A 19,873-nucleotide genomic window follows, 5' to 3' on the forward strand; every position below is an offset into this window, starting at 1 on the left:
CCAGTACTATTGGTTTATCACAGAATCTAAGACTGGTGGGGGTTGGAAGGGACCTCAGGAGATGATCCAGTTCAACCTCCTACTAAAGCAGGGACACCCACAGCAGCTTGCCCAGGATCACAATGGACAGCTGGGTTTGGAGTCTCTCCAGAGAAAGAAACTCCACAACCACTCTGGACAGCCTGCCCCAGGGCTCCAGCACCCTCACACCAAGGAAGTTTCTCTTCCTCTTCAGATGGAACCTCCTGGCTTCTAGTTTGTGCCTGTTGCCCCTTTTCCTGTCACTGGCTACCATTGAGAAGAGTCTGGCCCCATTCTCTTGCCCCACACAGGTACTTTAGCTCTTGCTGGGCATTGAAAAAGTCCCCTCTGGGGCTGCTCTTCTCCAGGCTCAGCAGCCCTGGGTCCCTCAGTCTCTCAAAAGGTTTCTATAGCAAGAACAACAATGCTGCTGCCACATCTGTAGTAACAGTGTCAGCTCAACCTTATCGGGAGGCTCAGTTCCAAGAGGCTGTTAAGTGGTGAGCTCCTAAGTTAATTTGGTCACTGCTGGAATGACTTCCTTTCCTAGGCACTCAGATCCTGCATGCACAAGGGGTTTTACTGGTTTAGAGACATCATTTCTTAAATTGATTTTTTTTCTTCTTCTTCTTCCTAACCCAATCCATCCTCTGCAATGGCTGAATTAATTCCACAACTGGGTGGCTCCTATCAATAGAGTGGCTGGATGAAGCCAATAGCAATAAGGCAGCACTAAATCCCTTCAAGAATGGTTGTGTGAGTGCTGCAGCTGCTCAGCTAAAGCTGTTGGACATCTTCTAACATGCTGCAATTTCAGATAAGGCAAAGCAATGAGCCCCCTGAAAAACTTCCCTCTCACTACTCCCTTATATCCCTGCCACAGTCATGCTGACACGTATTTGGTCACTTCAAAATACAGTGGTTGATGGTGTCCTGATTTGAGCCAGACCAGAGGTAATTGTCAGTGCTGTGCTTTCCCAGCTCAGTCTCTGCTCACGGAGGCACTTTCTGAAGTCCAGGGTAGGTTTGCACAGCCAGGGGCTGCATCTAGCAGGGAGAAGCTGATGGGGAGAGTTCCTGCCAAGGGCTGGGCTGCAGAAAGCCTCTGCCTGAGACTTGCTCCTCTGCACACCAAAGGAACTGCCACAGCTTGTGCCCCACCTTAGGGGGTCACCTGCAGAGAGAAGTGTCCATAACAAATGACCCTCAACTGCCTAACAAGGGATTGCATCCCATGGATGGCATCTTCAGGAGCAAGCTGAAGGATCCCCAGGGTCAAGCCTCTTCTTCTCTGGTCAGTGTCCCCTGAGGATTCTGTCCCTTCTGCCTTCCATCCCGATCCATGTGCTCCTGAATCCAGTTCCAGAATTCACCTCCTGAATTCGGATTCTATCTGCTGCTGAGTTCAGTGTGACACTTGCCCATTGCCTGACCCCAGCATCAGTGGTGCCAATGGTGCTGTTATTGACATCAGGGGTTGGGCTGGCTCTTGGTTTGTGCCTCTATTCCATGGGATTGCTCTTCTTTCCAACCCAGTTGGTCAAGTTTCTTTTCCACCTCATGAGTCTCACTCAATTCTTCCCTTTGGGCAGGCAGAGGGCTTCACAGAGAGCTTCTGGCACTGTGGTGGTTGGACCAGCCCTGTCTTGTGACATAGCCCAAAGTAATGCTGCACATTGTGATGTGCTGGGCTCTGCTCTTCTAGGAACTCCAGATGCTCCTCTGATGGCCAGCCCAACCCTAACCCTTGAAAATGCAGCAGCTCTACAGCAGCCAAAGAGCTGGTGTGTAATGTTGGAGGATGATCTCCTGGCCACCCACAAAAATTATTCACATTAATATTAGCTGAGCCCTAGGTACCAGGACTAATAAACCATTGAAATCTGGGAAAGCTGCCTCAAATTTCCGGTCTGATACTCTAAAATTGATACCCTCTTTCAGCTTTGGGAAAAGGGACACATTGACCTTTCAGAAGCTAAGGAAAAAAAAATAATATCCCTAATCTAAATATGAAAGAAAGTTTGCACCTCCAGACTTGTAAGTATGGGTGAGACAAGCATATCAATTCAACTGACCAAGGCAAGGCAATTAGAGTGATGGATTACAGCCAGCTCAACAGAGATGTGAAATATGGAGACAACGCTCAAATACAAATTTTTTCACCAAATTACCCTCAGCCCACTCAAACCCTTCTTAGAAAATTAGTTATTCACATCACCGGCACGTTTGGACCACATGCCAGGATGGCTTTTTCCATCCTAACATTAGCTGAGCACCTCAGCATTGTTATGCAGCCAGCATCTCAACTAGATGAGGGACAAGGGCTTCTCCACCTTCCACAGCAGACAACTTCTGCTGGTCTTCCAGCTAAACCTCACCTGGGTGAGCTGGAAATAACTACATGGGCTTATCTTACAAGCCCTCAGGATATCCTAGGAGAGAAGGGAGGGAAACAGCACGTGTTTCTATAGGATTTCTGGCAGCTACACAGCACAGAACATGACAGAAGGTCTGCTTACATCAACCCAGCACTGGCAGTCCAACTCTTCTGCACATTTCCCTTTCCCAGTGAGCACATTGGGTATGCCCTTTATGATAAGCAATATTTTACAGCTACCTAAAGTTTTCCATCTGACTATCACACCAACAAATGGATAATTTCTGGACAATAAGCACACTTTCCTCCAGAATATTAAAAAAAAATACATGGAAGGCAGCTTCTGCTTGCATCTACTGGACAATATCATCTTTCTCCTGGCGAATTTCCAGTGATGCAGTGCTCTGTAGCTTACAGAAGACATCAGCTCTGCTGCAGGTACTATGGGATGGGAGGATAACTGGATGAAAGCCAGCACAAGGCACCAACCAGCCTTCCCTGAAAGTGGGGGAATGCTTAGTCTTGGGATCACAAACATTTTGCTAGTTGGCTTCTTGTGGAGGAAAGTATTTGGCAATTAAAAGACTCATGGAAAGGTTTGGGGTGGAAGTAACCTCTAAAGATCTAGTCCAACCTCCCCTGCAGTGAGCAGGGACAACTTCAACTAAAGCAGGTTGCTTAAAGTCTTGTCCAACATCACCTTGAACGTTTCCAAAGATGTGGCTTCAAAGGGGGTGTTTGTTTGATAACAGAAGTGGAGGTGAATGTAGCTGCTGTGGAAGATTCAAGGTGCCACCCAACTTGCTTTCAGGTGCTGGCCTTCAGTAGAAGATAGGAAAGACTTTTATTTATTTCTTTTTTTTATTAAGAGGATGAAAATCTGGAAGGACTGAGACAAACAGCAGCAGTCACTGATGGATGAGGTGTTTGTGTCCTTTCTCCAGCCCAGGCAGCTGCTGCTCTTCCTCATTGTGGATCCAGCATTAGTAACAAGAGCAGCAGGAGGCTTCAACGGAAGATTTAGTGTAAGACCAACAGCCAGAACAATGAAGGTGTGGGTTCAGCAGAACAGGGAGTCATGGATTCACAGAATGGTTTGGGTTGGAAGGGACCTCCAAAGTTCATCTAGTCCAACCCCCCTGCAAGTGAGCAGGGACATCCTCCACTAGATCAGGTTGCTCAGAGCTTTATCAAGCCTGACCTTGAGTATCTCCAGGGATGGAGCTTCAATTACCTCCTGGGGAATCTGTTCCAGTTTCCTGCTCCATCAGGCCCATGTCCTTCTCCTGTTGAGGGCTCCAGAGCTGGATACAGTACTGCAGGTGAGGTCTTACCAGAGCAAAGTGGCAGAATCACCTCTCTGCATCTGCTGGCCACACTTCTTTTGATGTAGCCCAGGATGCCATTGGCCTTCTAGGCTGCAAGTGCACATTGCTGGCCCACATCCAGCTTCTCACCCACCAGAACTCCCAAGTCCTGCTTTCTATCACCTCACTCTCCAGCCTGTATTGATAATGAGGATTGCTCTGACCCAGGTGCGGGACCCTGGGTCCCTCTTGTTGAGCCCCATGAGGTCCACCTGGGCCCACTTCTCCAGCTTTTCCAGGTCCTTCTGATGCCATCCTGTCACCTCTAGCACATCAACAGCACCACTCATGTTGGTATCACCTGCAAACCTGCTGATGGTGCACTTGATCTCACTGTCTACATCGCTAATAAAACTATTAAACAGTACTGGCCCCAGAACGGACCTCTAAGGGACTCCGCTTGTCACTGCTCTCCATCTGGACTTTGAGCCATTGACAGGGAGCCCCACTGCGAAGAATTTCTTCCCATAGATGGGCAATGGTTTGAAACTAGAACAGGGTAGATTTAGGATGGACATTAGGAAGAAGTTCTTTATAGTGAGGGCGGTGAGACACTGGAACAGGTTGCCCAGAGAAGTGGTGGATGCTCTATCCCTGGAGGTGTTTAAGACCAGGCTGGACGAGGCTTTGGGCAACTGAATCTAATGGGAGGTATCACTGCACATGGCAGGGGGTCTGGAAGTAGATCATCTTTAAGATCCTTTCCAACTGAAGCCATTCTATGATTCCAGAATCAAATCCAACCATCAACCCAAACCCATAATGTCTGTTAAACCATGTGCCCAGATACCATACCCAGACATTGTTTTTTTAACATCTCCAGGGATGGTGACTCCACCACCTCTCTTGGTCAGCCTGTTCCAATGCCTGACTACATGAGAATATTCTCTCAAATTAACCTCAGTAGATTTACCGCCTTTTCCTCCTCAATTTCCAGTGTTTTCAGCAGCACAATTCCAGACTTTACTTCACAGCATTAAGCAAATAAATCTAACACCTTCCCCATGTTGAGATGTAAATAATTGTATGTAAGTTATTTAACTAGATCTAAATAGTGTGACTCAGCACCATGATTGAACGTTTGAGCATCAAAAAAATCATAATCTTGTGTAACAGTTTCATAGATCAACATAACTCAGGGAGTCAGACCTCTGATCTGAATGTTAACATCTAAACATTCCAACTCCCAGAAGCTTCTCAACAAGCTTCTTTCCATCTCATCCCTGTCTATAAGCAGCTAAAGAGTAAGAGGCAAGAGGATGGGGCCAGACATGTGTGGACATGTTACTCTGGGATATGGTTTAATGGCCGTGGTGGTGTTGGGCTGACAGTTGCTGATTTTAGAGGTCTATTCCAACCAAACAAGTCTATGAGTCTACAATTCCAGAAGAGAATGGTTTTGTTTTGAAACATTTAGAACAGAGAACTTATCTTGCAAAGAAAGCCACTTCTTTTCAGACTGCAGCAATTTGATTTAATCTCACTAAAATTTTTTTTATTAGATAGGAAAAAAAAACAACAAAAAACAACCCAACAACCAATTTAGATATAGAACTTCCTTTTCCAAATGTCAGAGACCATAAACAGTCAGGATTTTACTCAAGAGCTTCTAACAAGCCAGTAGTTAACCTACCAGTGCTACCAGAGTACAAATTGACACAGCAGAAACCATTTGCAGACAGGATAATTACAGGGAGAATATTTCCTAATGCACCTCCAAGACTTCCCCTCTCTTCAAGGGAGGATCATTTCCCCATCATCTTTGCAGGCCCTGAGCAGTAGGTGACCCAGGAAAACCCACCTGGCATTTTAATCTGATATTTTTCCCTGCAAATGACAATAACCACCTGAATAAAAACTTGATCCTCCAGGAGCACTTTTGTAGGCTGCTATGACAGTGCTAATATCAAGGAGAGGCACAGCCTGCCAAGGAGAGTCATCTAAATGCTCCCATAAAAGCCCACGATGGACTAGGGCGGAGAAGCAATAAAGCAGCGTGCTGTCTTCTGCTTCCAGATTAAAGAGCTGCTGCAACCTGGGATGTGCCCTTTGTGTTCTCCAGTTGTTTTTCCCTGTCCTCTTTCAGTCTCTGCCTGTAACCCAGCAAAACAAACTTAAAATAAAGCTTCCAAAAATGTTTGTTCTTCGTGTTTCCAGAAATAGCAAGAGTTTCAACTGTTTAAAAGGGCTCATCTCTACTCCAAAACAATGTTCCAATGTCTGACTGCTCTTGCAGGAAAGAAATCGCTCCTCATGTTCAACCTGAACCTCCCCTGGGGCAGGAGAGACAACCCCCACCTGACTCAAACCTCCTTTCAGAGAGTTGTAGAGAGCAATGAGGTCTCCCCTCAGACTCCTTTTCTCCAGACTAAACGATTCCATTTCCCTTGGCTGCTCCTCACCAGACCTGTTCCCTGGTTTCCTTGCCCTTCTCTGGACCTGCTCCAGCCCCTCAACGTTGTTCTTGGACTGAGGGGCCCAAAACTGAATCCATACCCAAGGTGTGGCCTCCTCAGTGCCCAGTAGGGGAGAAATTATCTTTCAGGATTTTTTCCCCATCTCTCCATTGCACTTTGTTCCAAATGCAGAACAAATCATCTACACCACTGCCTGCTACCCAGACAATGATTCTAAGTGATATGGCAGAACACCTAATTCTTAAAGTTGGAAAAGACCTACAGGAACATCAAGTCCAACTGTCAACATGACACTACCATGACCACTAAACTATGTCCCAAAGTGCCTTGGCCACACATTTTATTTAACATCTCCAGGGATGGTGACTCTACCGTGTCCCTGGTAAGCTTGCTACAGTGTTTAAGAACACTTCCAAATAAGAGGTTTCTTCTGATGTCCAACCTAAACCTTCCCTGGTGCAAATTGAGGCTATTTCCTCTTGTCCTATCACTGGTTACTAGGGAGAAGGGACTAACCCCCACCTCATGACAATAAATAGGTGCTGCAGATAGATGTTAGCTAATTAGCACAGTTGGTTTTAACCCACTGTAAATACTTCTAAAGGAATAAAAGCATGTGAGGACACCGTGCCAAGACATTTTTGATCTTAATCACTCAGTCCCCAAGCACGGGCTGCAGCAGAAATAGCCACACATCAAAGTAGCAATCAAAATAATTTTAGATTCATAATAGAATTTTCCCAGCAGTAAAATGCTTAATAAAGATTTTTTAATTTATCGTAAATAAATGAGCCATGAAATCCTTTTTTCTCAGGCCTGAAACACTAAATGGAAAATTGCATGGATGAAAACTAATCTGATTTTGCTTTTTACTGAGCAGATTCTAAGTGTTTGAAACCCCATGTGCATCATCAAGCAACATCATTGATACTTCTCACATTTCCCAGTTAATGGTTCTTGGATGAGGCTTCCTCCTCCACCCAGTGCCACAGAGCACCCCACTATCATCCCTTCCACAAAACACCTGCTTTGGTTGCTTCAGTTTGCTTTCTAGTTAAACTATGGATTTTAAACCCCAAATGTGGTCACACTGCAGGAAAGGGTATTCTAATCATTTGTGGTTGAAACTTCAACGCTACATGAAAGGTGGCAGAAACAACATCATGGAGTTTTCACACAATCCCAGAATGATAAGTGTTGGCAGGGACCTCTGGAGATCATCCAGTCCAACTGGCACCCACAGAGCCAGAGGCACCCATAGCAGCTTGCCCAGCATCAACAATGGCTTCCAAACAAGGTGAGTTTGGAATCTCCCCAGAGAGGGAGACTCCACAACCTCTCTGGGCAGCCTGCTGCAGGGCTCCAGCACCCTCACACCAAACAAATTCCTCCTTCTCTTCAGCTATATCTTCCCAGGTTCCAGTTTGTGCCCATTGCCCCTTTGTCCTGTCCTTGGACACTGACAAAAATCTGGCCCCATCCTGTTGCTCTTCAGCTCTTGCTGAGCACTGAGAAGATGCCCTCTCAGGTTGCTCTTCTCCAGGCTCAACAGCCCCAGTTCTCTCAGCCTGTCCTCCTCACAGATGCTCCAGGCCCCTCAGCATCTTCAGAGCCTCCACTGGACTTTCTTCAGTAGTTCTCTGTCTCTCTTGAACATCTTCAAAAACTCTTCAAACCAAATTGCAAATAGCTCTTGAAAAAGAAATTCCCAACTTGAAACACATCTTCTCAGCTGCTGAAGTAAGCATCTTACATCAGAGCTGCAAAAAACTGTGTATCCAACAACCCCACCTCCAGATCTGCTTCACTCAGGTGGCCAAAAGTTCTGCATACACCAAAAGTAAATCACTGCCAAGCACCTGAATGAAGTCATCCAGCCTGAGCTGAGGAAAAAGAAGCCTGGATGGCAGCAGATGAGCATTTCGTAGAATCATAGGATTGTTTCATATTGGAAAAGACCTCTAAGATCAAGACCAAATGTCAACCCAACACCACCATGGCCATTATATCATGTCCACACATTTCTTGAACACCTCCAGGGATGGCAACCCCACTGCTTCCCTGGACAACCTGTTCCAATGCCTGACTACTGGGGCTACTCATTTTCAGGAAGGTGGTCACCTTGGTTAATCCAAGCCATCAACCATCACATCATAGAGCTATAATGGACAGTACTGTGTTTTTTTATCCAGGATTTCATCTCTGATAGCTGTTGGAACACCAACCCTGAAGAGCCCAGTTCATCTCAGGTTGCCTTCTGCCCCCCACAGCAAACTCATGTTCTGGACTGAAGCACTTCAAACAGGGTTCTTTGCTCCTCCAAGGAATGAGATCTCCATGCTAATGCCTTCCCCTTGGCAACAACTAAATAGGTCACAGCTGTGTGAAAAGCAGCTAAAAGCACAAGACGTGGCGCAGGTTTTTAGGTCAGTCCACACAACAGCAGCAGCATTTCCATGTCTCTCGGTGGTAAAGTCTGAAGGACAACCATGAGTGTTGGAAATGAAAACCAGGAGGAAAAAGAAGCAGATGGGCATATGGACTAGGAAAAATTAACTGAAAACCTCCAAATCCCTCAAGGATTTGCTTTTACAATAAAAGGGTCTTTGAAAAGAAATCTATTCATACAGCCATCAGGCAGAACTTAGAAAAGTAGATACTGAACATTAAGAGAAGATGACAGGAGACCACCGACCTGGGCACACCAGGCAAGTACCAAACACTGCTGCTTGCATGCAAGCATCCTTGCCTCATGACCATCAGACATGTTGGGAACAAAAGGATGAAGAATGATGATGAAAAAGAATCTGCTGAATAGTGACACAGGAGCCCCAGGAGACAGGCACAGAACCTTCTGAAAGTCGCCAGTGCAACACAAAGGACAGATTGGGAAGTACAGACAGGAGCAGATGGTGGGATACACCAAGCGTGCTGCAGCTCACTGACCGACTGGAGTGTTGAGCCCAGCCCAGCTCCCCAGTTCAAGAGAGACAGGGAACTACTGGAGAGAGTCCAGCAGAGACTCCAAAGATGCTGAGGGCCCTGGAGCATCTCTGAGGAAAAAAGGATGAGAAACCAGGGGCTGCTCAGACTGGAGAAGAGCAGCCCCAGATGGGATCTGATCAATGCTCAGCAAGAGCTAAAGGACCTGTGGGGGGTAAGAGCATGGTGCCAGACTTGTGTCAGTGATTCCCAGTGAGAGGACAAGGGACAACAGGCAAAACCTGGAAGCCAGGAGGTTCTACTTAAAGTCAAGGAGAATCTTGTTTGGTGTGGGTGTGATGGAGCCCTGGAGCAGGCTGCCCAGAGAAGTTGTGGAGTCTGCTTTTCTGGAGAGATTCCTAATGAGCACCTTGTCTGTCTCTAACCTTCTTTCAGGGAGTTGTTAGAGAGACAGAAGGTTTCCCCTCAACCTACTTTTCTACAGGCTGAACAACCCCAATTTCTTCAGCTCCTCCTAGGTCAAGGTTCTTTTGGTTTGGGATGGTGGTCTTGTGTTATTTCTCCCATGTGAACCTACACTGATGAAGGTTGAACAGCAGCTCAAATTGGGAGCTGCTTTGCTGCTTTGAAGAGATTGCTCTCATCATTTCCAACAAGAAACCACCTCATGGGCAAGATGACCTTCAAAGGTCCCTTCCAAGCCAATACATTCCATAATAAAGAGATAAATCTATCTTCTTGTTCATATGGTTGCAAAAGATGATGCCAGTCGTGAGACTTCTGATACAAACCAACTCCTTAAAAGTGTTTGCAGCTTGGCTCAAGCTAAACATATCTATGTGGCCACACAAAAGTTTCTGGGTAGGGTCCATGCTGAAGAAGGAGCTGAGATAAGGAAGAATCGATGCCACTTTGAAGGTGCTAGGATGAAGTATTGATGTTTTAAAGTCTACATTAACACTAATGGCAAAACTATAAATCATGGACAGGCTTAATAAAAAGGATCCTGTCTTGTGACTGCTCAGAAGAGGTCTCCAATTGATTTTTGGCATCAGTTGGGTAATTCTGAGATCAATAGGACACAAAAATCCACCTATTTGCTCATTAGTAGAATTAGATTCTGCAACTGCTTATTAAAGGTGGCTTTATGTGTAAAGAAAGTGCATCTGCTACATATAGAATTCAATTTTATACACAATATAAAATTAAGTTTAAATTAAAGCCCTCAAACTTCTGCTTCGACTTCAACTCCACTCAATGAATAACCAAACCAAGTAAAAATCAACAGAAAACTGTAAAGTTTTGGCAAAACATTAATGGAGAATCATAATAGCCATTATTTATAAACACCTGAGATGATGGAACAATCACAGAATGGTATGTGTTGGAAGGGACCTCTGGAGATCATGGAAGACAGACACAGAGACAGAAACCAAGAGCCAACCCAACCCCCGATGTCAATGACAGCAGCATTGGCACCACTGATGCTGGGGGCAGGCACTGGCCAAGTCCCAGACTGGATTCAGCAGCAGATGGGAAAGGGATTCAGGAGCTGAATTCTGGAACTGGATTCAGGGAGACAGAGATTTGGATGGAAGACTGAAAGGACCTGTTATGGCCCCTCATTCCCACAGGTGCCACCTCTGCCTTCATGGCCCCAAGGTGGGGCACAAGCTGTGGCAGTGTCCTTAGTGTGCAGAGGAGCAAGTCTCAGGCAGAGCCTTTGTGCAGCCCAGCCCTTGGCAGGAGCTCTCCCCATCAGCTTCTCCCTGCAAGAAGCAGCCCCTGGCTGTGCAAAGCTGCCTTGGCCTTCAGAAAGCGCCTCCCTGAGCAGTGACTAAGCTGGGAATTTACAGCACTGACCAGAATCTCCTACTCCAGCTCAAACCTGGAAACCAATCTGCATGTTATCAATCAGTTTAAGACACAAATTCACGGACAGGTCTTGTTCATAATACAGGAGGGTTAATGCACACACAAAAATAAAACAGCATGTTAGGAAAGTTGTATGATACCACTAAGTTATCAGCATTTCTGAAACTGTCCTTATCTTCATGACCTGATCATGACTGAAATATGGAAATTGATCATAGTGTTACTGGGACATAGCCTAGAAACTGGAGCATCAAAGAATCATTTTGATCAGAAAAGACCTCTAAAAATCATTGAGTCCAACCATCAACCCAACACTGCCATGGCCATCAAACCATGTCCCCAGGTGTCGTGTCCACACATTTCTTGAACACCTCCAAGGATGGTGACTCTACCACCTTCCTGTGCAGCCTGTTGCAATGTCTGACAAAACCTCTGAAAATGAGGAGTTGTTAGAGAACAACTCTTTGGTGACAGAAGTTCCACAGATAATTTCACACACCACTGAGGTGATCCCCATCACTACTTTTACTCTGAAAACGTAGGAAAATGGACAATTTCCAAGCTTCAATAAATTCTTTATTGCTCATACCCTGGTTTTATCTTCGGCTGCATGCCACACGCACACACAAATCCCTCTTGCCCTCATTTTTACCAGATTTATGCAACCCATCTGCTCTGCTAAACTGTTTCTAGCTTTAAAGCCAATGTAATTGCTGCTTTTTTTCTTCTCCAAGTTCTTTTTGCATATTTACAATAACTTTACGTTTTCCAGCTCAACATGCTGTTTCTGCTGCACCAATCATTACGAATCAGAATGTCCCAATTGCATGAGGTAGCCAGAAGACCTCCCATGTCTAGAGCATATCTCCTTTTCAAGTAAGCCACAGTACAGAAGTCAAAAGAATAAATCAAATTCATAGGGTGTTGATGATGTCCCTCATGGATGAGATATAACAGTGCATGTGTAGAGCTGGAAAAGAATTCATCACAAGTGTTCAACACTGATTACTCTAATTACTGATATTCTCGTTGCAAAAGAAGTAGTGGAGAAGCCAGAAAGAATATAGCAGCACAACATCCCACAAGTGTTGGGTAGAAGGTTGGACTTGATGATCTTAGAGGGCTTTTCCAACCTTCATGATTTTGAGGTGTGATATAGCGGTGCATCAAGGATGTGTGTGGATGAAAAGGTGATTTTTACATCTGTAGAAACCTAATGAGCCCTGATGAAGGGTTAAGGAAGGAGATGGAGTTCCTTCAACCTGGAAAATTTTATTTCCCAGTTGCATATTTCTTGTAACGCTCTGTGTGGGGTAGGTGGTGTAATCTCCTTCTCAGCTGCAAGAGAACCTGCTTGTGTTTCCTCTTGACCACACAAGCCACCCACAGGAAGGAGTGGGATTTTACACCAGTGACCTTTCAGTTTATGGAAAGACTGATGAGATGACAGCACATAGTTCAACCACATTGAGATAATTATGATGACTGAACTGAGAGCACACAAAAAGAAAACTATAAATCATGACTATGAAATAGTGGTCAAGAAAGATGTGATGAGACTAGGTCCAGGAGAAACTGTGGTCACATTGCCAGCTAGTAATGTAAGATTTAGGATTGTGTTCTGAGATAGATGCAATAAATTCCCAGCATGGTGGGGATTGGAGGGGACCTCTGGAGATAATCCAGTCCAACAGCCCTGCCAAAGCAGGGTCCCCCACTGCAGCTTGCCCAGGATCACAATATCCAGCTGGATTTGGAATCTCTCTAGAGAAGGAGACTCCACAGCCTCTCTGGGCAGCCTGCTCCAGAGGTCCAGCACCCTCACTGCAGAATTTCTCCTCAGGTTTAGGAGGAAGAGGTAGAAGGCATTGATCTTTTCCTCTAAATCCAAGCCATTTCTGCTCTGCTAGATCTGTATGAAAGCCAAGGAGAGCATTTTGGGAGAGTCAAGAAGCCTATTAACCATGTCCAAACTTCAATGACATTTCCAGTCACTCATGGATTTCAGTAAACACCAAGAGCCAGCCTTGGGGATTCCACTGTGGTACCACGGCAATGAAGAGAGGCACATGGTGTCAGGTCATCCCCACAAAGGAATGGGATATTTGATAAGTCCTCAAACAAATCCCCAGAAGTTTCCTAGTGCTGTGATGTCTCCATAACTGTCTCAAATTTATGCCTTTCCTGAACCATCAACATCTAGACAAATCTTGCCTGGAGGCAGTGACTGCTCCCTGGCTGAGCAAAACCCAAACCCATTTGGAGAACACACCTTACAGAAGAGCAGTTGAATCCTCATCTCTTCTGGAGACTCAGATTAAGATACCAAAAAAAGAAAAAAAAGTTTCTCTGTCCTCTGCTGCTCTGTTCACCACAGTAGAAAAATAGATTGGACTAAAGCAAAGACTCTTGCAAAGTACTTGAGTTTATGAGGAGTTATGAAGGGTCATGGTTGGTATGGCCACCAGAGGAGTGCCAGAGGCTCTCTGTGAAGCCATCTGCCTGCCCAAAGGGAAGAGAAAAGGAAGAAGGGAGAAAGACTGATGGGATAGGAAAGAAACTCAACCAGCTGGGATGGAAAGAAGAACAATCATATGGAACAGAAACAAAGGGATGCAAACCAAGAGCCAACCCAAGCCCTGACAGCACCATTGGCACCACTGGTGCTGGGGATAGGCACTGGGCAAGTTCTAGACTGGACTCAGCAGCAGATGGGAACTGAATTCAGGAACACATGGATCAGGAGAGAAGGCAGAAGGGATACAATCTTCCTGGGACAGCCAGGGAAGAAGAGACTTGACCCTGGTGATCCCTCAGCTTGTTCCTGAAGATGCCATCCATGGGATGTAATCCCTTGTTGGGCAGTTGAGGGTAACCTGTTTTGAACTCTTCTCACCTCAGGTGCCACCTCTACCTTCCTGCCCCCCAAGGCAGGCCACAAGCTGTGGCAGGGTCCTTGTCATGCAGAGGATCAAGTCTCAGGCAGAGGCTTTCTGCAGCCCAGCCCTTGGCAGGAGCTCTCCCCATCAGCTTCTCCCTGCTATGGTCAGTCCCTGGCTGTGCAAACCTGCCCTGACCTTCAGAAAGTGCCTCCCTGAGCAGCAGCTGAGCCAGGAAGTTACAGCACTGATCAAAACCAGCTCTGGGTGACCTCAAACCAGAAGAGACTGAGGTTGCTCCTCAACCTTTAGCTACTCAGCTACAAGACAGATGGTTACCTACAGCTGTCCTCCTATCCCTGATGTTTACCATCCTCCAGAGCAGCTGAGCCCATTTCTAGGTCACATGCATTTAGGAAAAAAAAAAAATGGTGACTGTATGTAATAATAGTCATCATCATCATCTTCTTCATGTCATGACTAATCCAATCAAAGGATTATAAACCATTCCATAATCCATGCATTAAAATGTCCCTGAATGTTTACACAGCAGTTGGCTGCAGTTGGGTGTCTCTTAATTAGCTTGTGGAGCATTTCTTAAATCTTTCACTGCAGAAAAATGATAAATAGGTGCTCAGAGGGTGGTTGTGGAAACGCTACAGGAGACATTTTCCAGCAAACAGAAGAAACAAATGAAAACTTGAAAACTTCACAAAATTAACTATTACAGGGACTGTGTTCCTGGACTTTAGGCATCATAGCTCAAATTGGAAAGACCTTTGGGAAGAATGATCTGGTGTGTGAGTTAGTGATTTACAGCTGTCATGTAATTAAGACTGTCCTCCACAGCCACAATGATTTATCCTTCTACAGACCTGACACAGAGACTGGAAAAGAAGAATTGCAGCCTCTCCTGCATGAGCTGCTAACAAGCACCAAACTTCTGTTTGCACCAGTACAGGTGAGGAACTGACCTGCTGGAAAGCAGCTCTGTGGAGAAGGACACAGCAACGCTGGTAGACAACAAGTTCCCCATGAACCAGCAATGTGCCCTCATTGCCAAGAGGGGCAATGGTCTCCCAGGGTGCATGAAGAAGAGTGGGACCAAGTCAAGGGAGGTTCTCCTATCCCTCTACTCTGCCCCACTGAGGACTCAGCTGGACTCATAGAACCAGTTCTAGGTTCCCCAGTACAAGAGGGACAGGGAACAACTGAAGAGAGTCCAACAAAGGCTACAAATATGCTGAGGGGCCTGGAGCATCTCTGTGAGGAGGAAAGGCTGAGAGACCTGGGGATGTTTAGACTGGAGAAGAGCAGCCTGAGAGGGGAACTGATCAATGCTCAGCATTGCCCCCCTTTAGAATTTGTGGAGGGCAAGAGAATGGGGCCAGACTCTTCTCAGTGGTGCCCAGTGACAGGACAAGGGGCAATGAGTACAAACCGAGATGCATGAAGCTCCATCTGAAGATGAGGAGAAACTTCTTTGGAGTAAGAATGCTGCAGCCCTGGAGCAGGCTGCCTAGAGATGTTGTGGAGTCTCCTTCTCTGGAAAGATTCCAAACCCAGCTGGACGTTGTGGTCCTGGGCAAACTGCTGTGGGTGACCCTGCCTGAGCAAGAGGGTTGGACTCCCTCCAACTCCTATAATTCTGTGTTTCTTTGGTTCCTGAAATACTAACAGAGGATGACAGATATCATGTGCTTTTGAGGAACAAACACTGGAATCTGGCTTGAATTTTAGAAGATGTGGTTGGGCAGAATAAAATGTCTGTTTGGGACAGCACAGTTTGTGTTGGGTTCATCCACCTTGTCAAGGCTTTTGAGGCTTGAGCCAGTCTGCTCCTGCCAGCCTAAGTATTTTGAGGCAGTTGTGGTCTCTAAGTCACACCATAACTTGGAGAAAGGACACTGAGTTGTGCACCATGGAATAAACTGGATTAAACTGTTGCCTTAGACTCCAAAGCATAATGATCCTCTTAGGTTCGTCTCCAAGGATGCTCTGAGGTAGTCTTGGTCTACACTTTCTCAGTACATGAAGCCTTCTCCACAGCTGTGCTATCAAAATCAATAAGTTTGCAGTTACCTTATGTCTATCACACCTCACTACAAATCCCTTAATTAGTTTCTTCTAGGAGTACATGGGTCATTTAAGTAATTAAATCCAATCCTGTGTTATCATAGGACATTGTACCATTAAAACCTATTTGCAGACTTACTCTGTTCCACCTTACAGCCACTACAAGCTTCATCTTCTTACTCCACTGCTCTCACTGAGAAGCTCTTCTGAGACTTCACTCTCATGGTTGATTTAAAAAAAAACATTAAATTGTTCATGCTGAGATGTCCATCAGAGAAGGATCTAAGATTGTTGAGGTAATTTTTCATAGAATCATATAAATGTTTGGGTTGGAAGAGACATCTAAGATTGAGTCCAACCATCAACCCAACATGACAATGGCCACTAAACCACATCCCAAGGAGTCATGTCCACAGACTTTTTGAATACCTCCAGGGATGGTGACTCCACCACCTCCCTAGGCAGCCTGTTCCAATCCCTGACCACTTTTTCTGTAATGTTTTGAGCCTTTTGCTCCTATAGCTGTTAGAATATAAAATTATTTTACTATCTCAATGAGGAAGGAGTCAAAGGCATTAAAATATCTTGTCATAAGACTTTAAGGTCTGAAACACAACGCAGACCTCCAGAGTACTTATAGATTCATAGAATGGTTTAGGTTGGAAGGGACCTTAAAAATCATCTAGTTCCAATCCCCCTGCCATGGGCAAGGACACTTTCTACTAGACCAGGTTGCTCAAGGCCTCATCCAAACTGGCCTTGAACACCTCCAGGGAAGGGGCATCTACAAACTCCCTGGGCAACCTGTTCTACTGTCTCCCCACCCTCACTGCAAAGAATTTCTTCCTAATCTCCAGTCTAAACCTTTGCAACACAAAACAAACACAGAGAAAAGACTTGGAACCCAGCAAGCAAATAACACCAGAATTTGAAGCTATTAGCATTTCACAATTTAAGGCCATTGCATGGATTTTGTTTTTTTTTCAGATCTGACTCAAGGCTTTTAAAAATGCCTGGATCTGGCTGCACCATAACTATGGAGAAATCGATCCTAAGAAGTCCCAGGTCCTCCAAATTCCTTTGAGCATGAACAAATGTTTACTTTGTCCTGCAATTAATCCAAGTTAATAGGCTGGCCCATGGTAATTACACATTTGGTCTGTGCTAGCAGCAATGGAGAGGCAAGGCAGGTGCTTTTCCTGCTCCCATACTCACTTGGCTTTCCACCAGACTCAAAGTACCATAGGATCATAGAATTACAGAATTATTTTGGTTGGAGAAGATCATCCAGTCCAGCCAGCACTGCCAGGTTACCACTAATCCCTCAGCATCATATCTCCATGGCTTTGAAACCTCTCCAGAAATGGGGACTCCACCACTGCCCCAGGTAGCCTGGGCCAGGCCTTGACAACTCTCAGGGGTGCAGAAATTGTTTCTCATGTTCAACCTAGACCTCCTCTGGGACAGCTTGAGGCCAAAGTAAATCAGGAATACACCAGGGAGGTTTAAGTTTGATATGAAAAGGAAATTCTTCACTGAAAGGGTTCTCAAAGGCTGGAACAAGCTGCCCAGGGTGGTGGTTGAAACCCCATCCCTGAAGGTGTTTCAAAGAGGCAGAGATGAGGGACACTACCAGAGCTGGTAGAGTTAGATAATGTTTGGACTGAATGCTTTTAAAGGTCTTTTGCAACTAAAATGATTCCATGATTTGCAAGAAAAGAGCCAGACAGTTCAAAGCATCCCATATCCAAATGTGAGCACTGGAAGCATTATCATGGAAAAGAAAATAGATATTCCCACAGACACTGTGTGAAGGGCTGTTCCTCAAGTCTTGCTAACCCCAAAAATCCAACCTCACTTTCTCTACTACTACCCCAGTCTTTATCAAGCCTCCTCATAACCTCACAAACCCACCAGCACCTCCTTTGAAGGCAGATGTATGGACATTTTGAGACATAAAATCTGAGCTATTCCAGACCCAGTAAGGCACCAACACAAAAACCATCATCAGATCTACTCTCTTCACCCTCCTTTGCCTGGGGATGTGTCAGCCACTACAGCAGGCTGTCAGAGAGACTCTCATCTTGGGCACATGGGAGAGGTTGTCCACTCAGAGGAAAGAAAATAAAACACAATAAAAATAAACCTAATTTTAGCAGCAGAATGCCCCGGGTCTCTCATGTCAACATTCATGCAACACAGTCCCTTGGCAGCTGGTTACTTCTTGCTCTGAGGAGCCTCTGCCTCAAAAGAGCTCTGGTTTATTCCTGTCCTTCACCAAGCACATGTCACTGGTGAGTTCTCTTTCTGCCCAGGGCATCAGGCCATTGGCCAATCTGTATTTGTATGGAGCCAGAGTACATGCATTCAGTCATAGTCATGCTCTGATCTACAGACCTCTCAGCAGTGTTCCAAAGAGCATTAAAAGCCTGAAAAATAGCAAGTGCTTGCAAAACATCATTGAGAAACCTTCTGATGTTTCACACTTAATGTCATCTGCTGCAAGTTCTCCAATTTATTGTCATTGAACATCTACAGCAAAATCCAGACATTGAAACATAGGATCATAGCACTGCTTTGGTTGGAAGAGACCTTTAAGATCACCAAATCCAACCCACCAAAAGTAACCCAGCACTGCCAGGTCATCACTAAACTACATCCCTCATCAGCACATCTACATGGCTTTAAAATCTCTTCAGGGATGGTCAATCTACAACTGCCATGGGCAGCCTGCTCCAGGACTTGACAAATCTTTTGGGGAAGAAATTGTTCATCATGTCCAAACCAAACGTCCCCTGTGGCAACTTGAGATCTCTGGACATTATCCAGCTCAACCCCTCTGCTAAAGCAGTGGCATCTACAGCAGCTTGCCCAGTGTTGCAATGTCCAGGTGGGTTTGGAATCTCTCCAGAGAAGGAGACTCCACAACCTCCCTGGAGAGCCTGCTTCAGGGCTCCAGGACCTTTACATCAAACAAGTTTCTCCTGATCTTCAGATGGAACCTCCTGGGTTCCAGTTTGTTCCCATTGCCCCCTGTCCTGTCCTTGAACACCACTGACAAGAGCCTGGCCCCATCCTCTTGCCCCTCACAGGTCCTTCATTCTTGCAGAGCATTGATCAGATCCCCTCTCAGGATGTTCAGCTCCAAGTACAGCAGCCCCAGGTCTCTCAGCCTCTCCTCCTCACAGAAGTGTTCCAGGACCCTCCCAGCCTCCACTGGACTCTTTCCAGTATTTCCCTGTCTCACTTGAACTGGGTAGCCCAGATCCAGACCCAGAACTCCAGCTGTCTCCTTAGTGGGGCAGAGTAGATGTGTAGGAGAACCTCCATTGACCTGTTGGCCACACCTTCTCCTTGCACTCCAGGAGAGCCTCCTCCCCAACCAGCTCTTCCTTTCTAGACAAGGATGCATTAAGCAGATCTGCTTTGAGCAGGCTGTGGCTTATCTCAGAATTTTTCCTGATCTGAGCTGGAGCAGAACTGGTTCTGGTCAGGGCTGAGCCTTCCCAGCACAGTCTCTGCTCAGGAAAGCACCAGCTGAAATTCGTGGCAGGTTTGCTCTGCCAGGGGCTGCTTCTAGCAGGGAGAAGCTGATGGGGAGAGTTCCTGCCAAGGGCTGGGCTGCACAAAGGCTCTGCCTGAGACTTGATCCTCTGCACACCAAGGGCACTGCCACAGCTTGGGGGACAGGAAGGCAGAGGGTGGCACCTGCAGGGAGGAGCAGCCAGGACAGGTTACCCTCAACTGCCCAACATGGGATTGCAGCCCATGGAGGGCATCTTCAGGAGCAAGCTGAGGGATCTCAAGGGTCAAGCCTCTTCTTCCCTGACTGGTGTACCAGAAGGACTCTGTCCTTTCTGCCTTCCATCCTGATCCCTGTGCTCCTGTATCCAGCACCTGAATCCAGGTCCCATCTGC

This window comes from Indicator indicator, chromosome 4 (assembly GCF_027791375.1).
Source record: "Indicator indicator isolate 239-I01 chromosome 4, UM_Iind_1.1, whole genome shotgun sequence".
NCBI lineage: Eukaryota > Metazoa > Chordata > Aves > Piciformes > Indicatoridae > Indicator > Indicator indicator.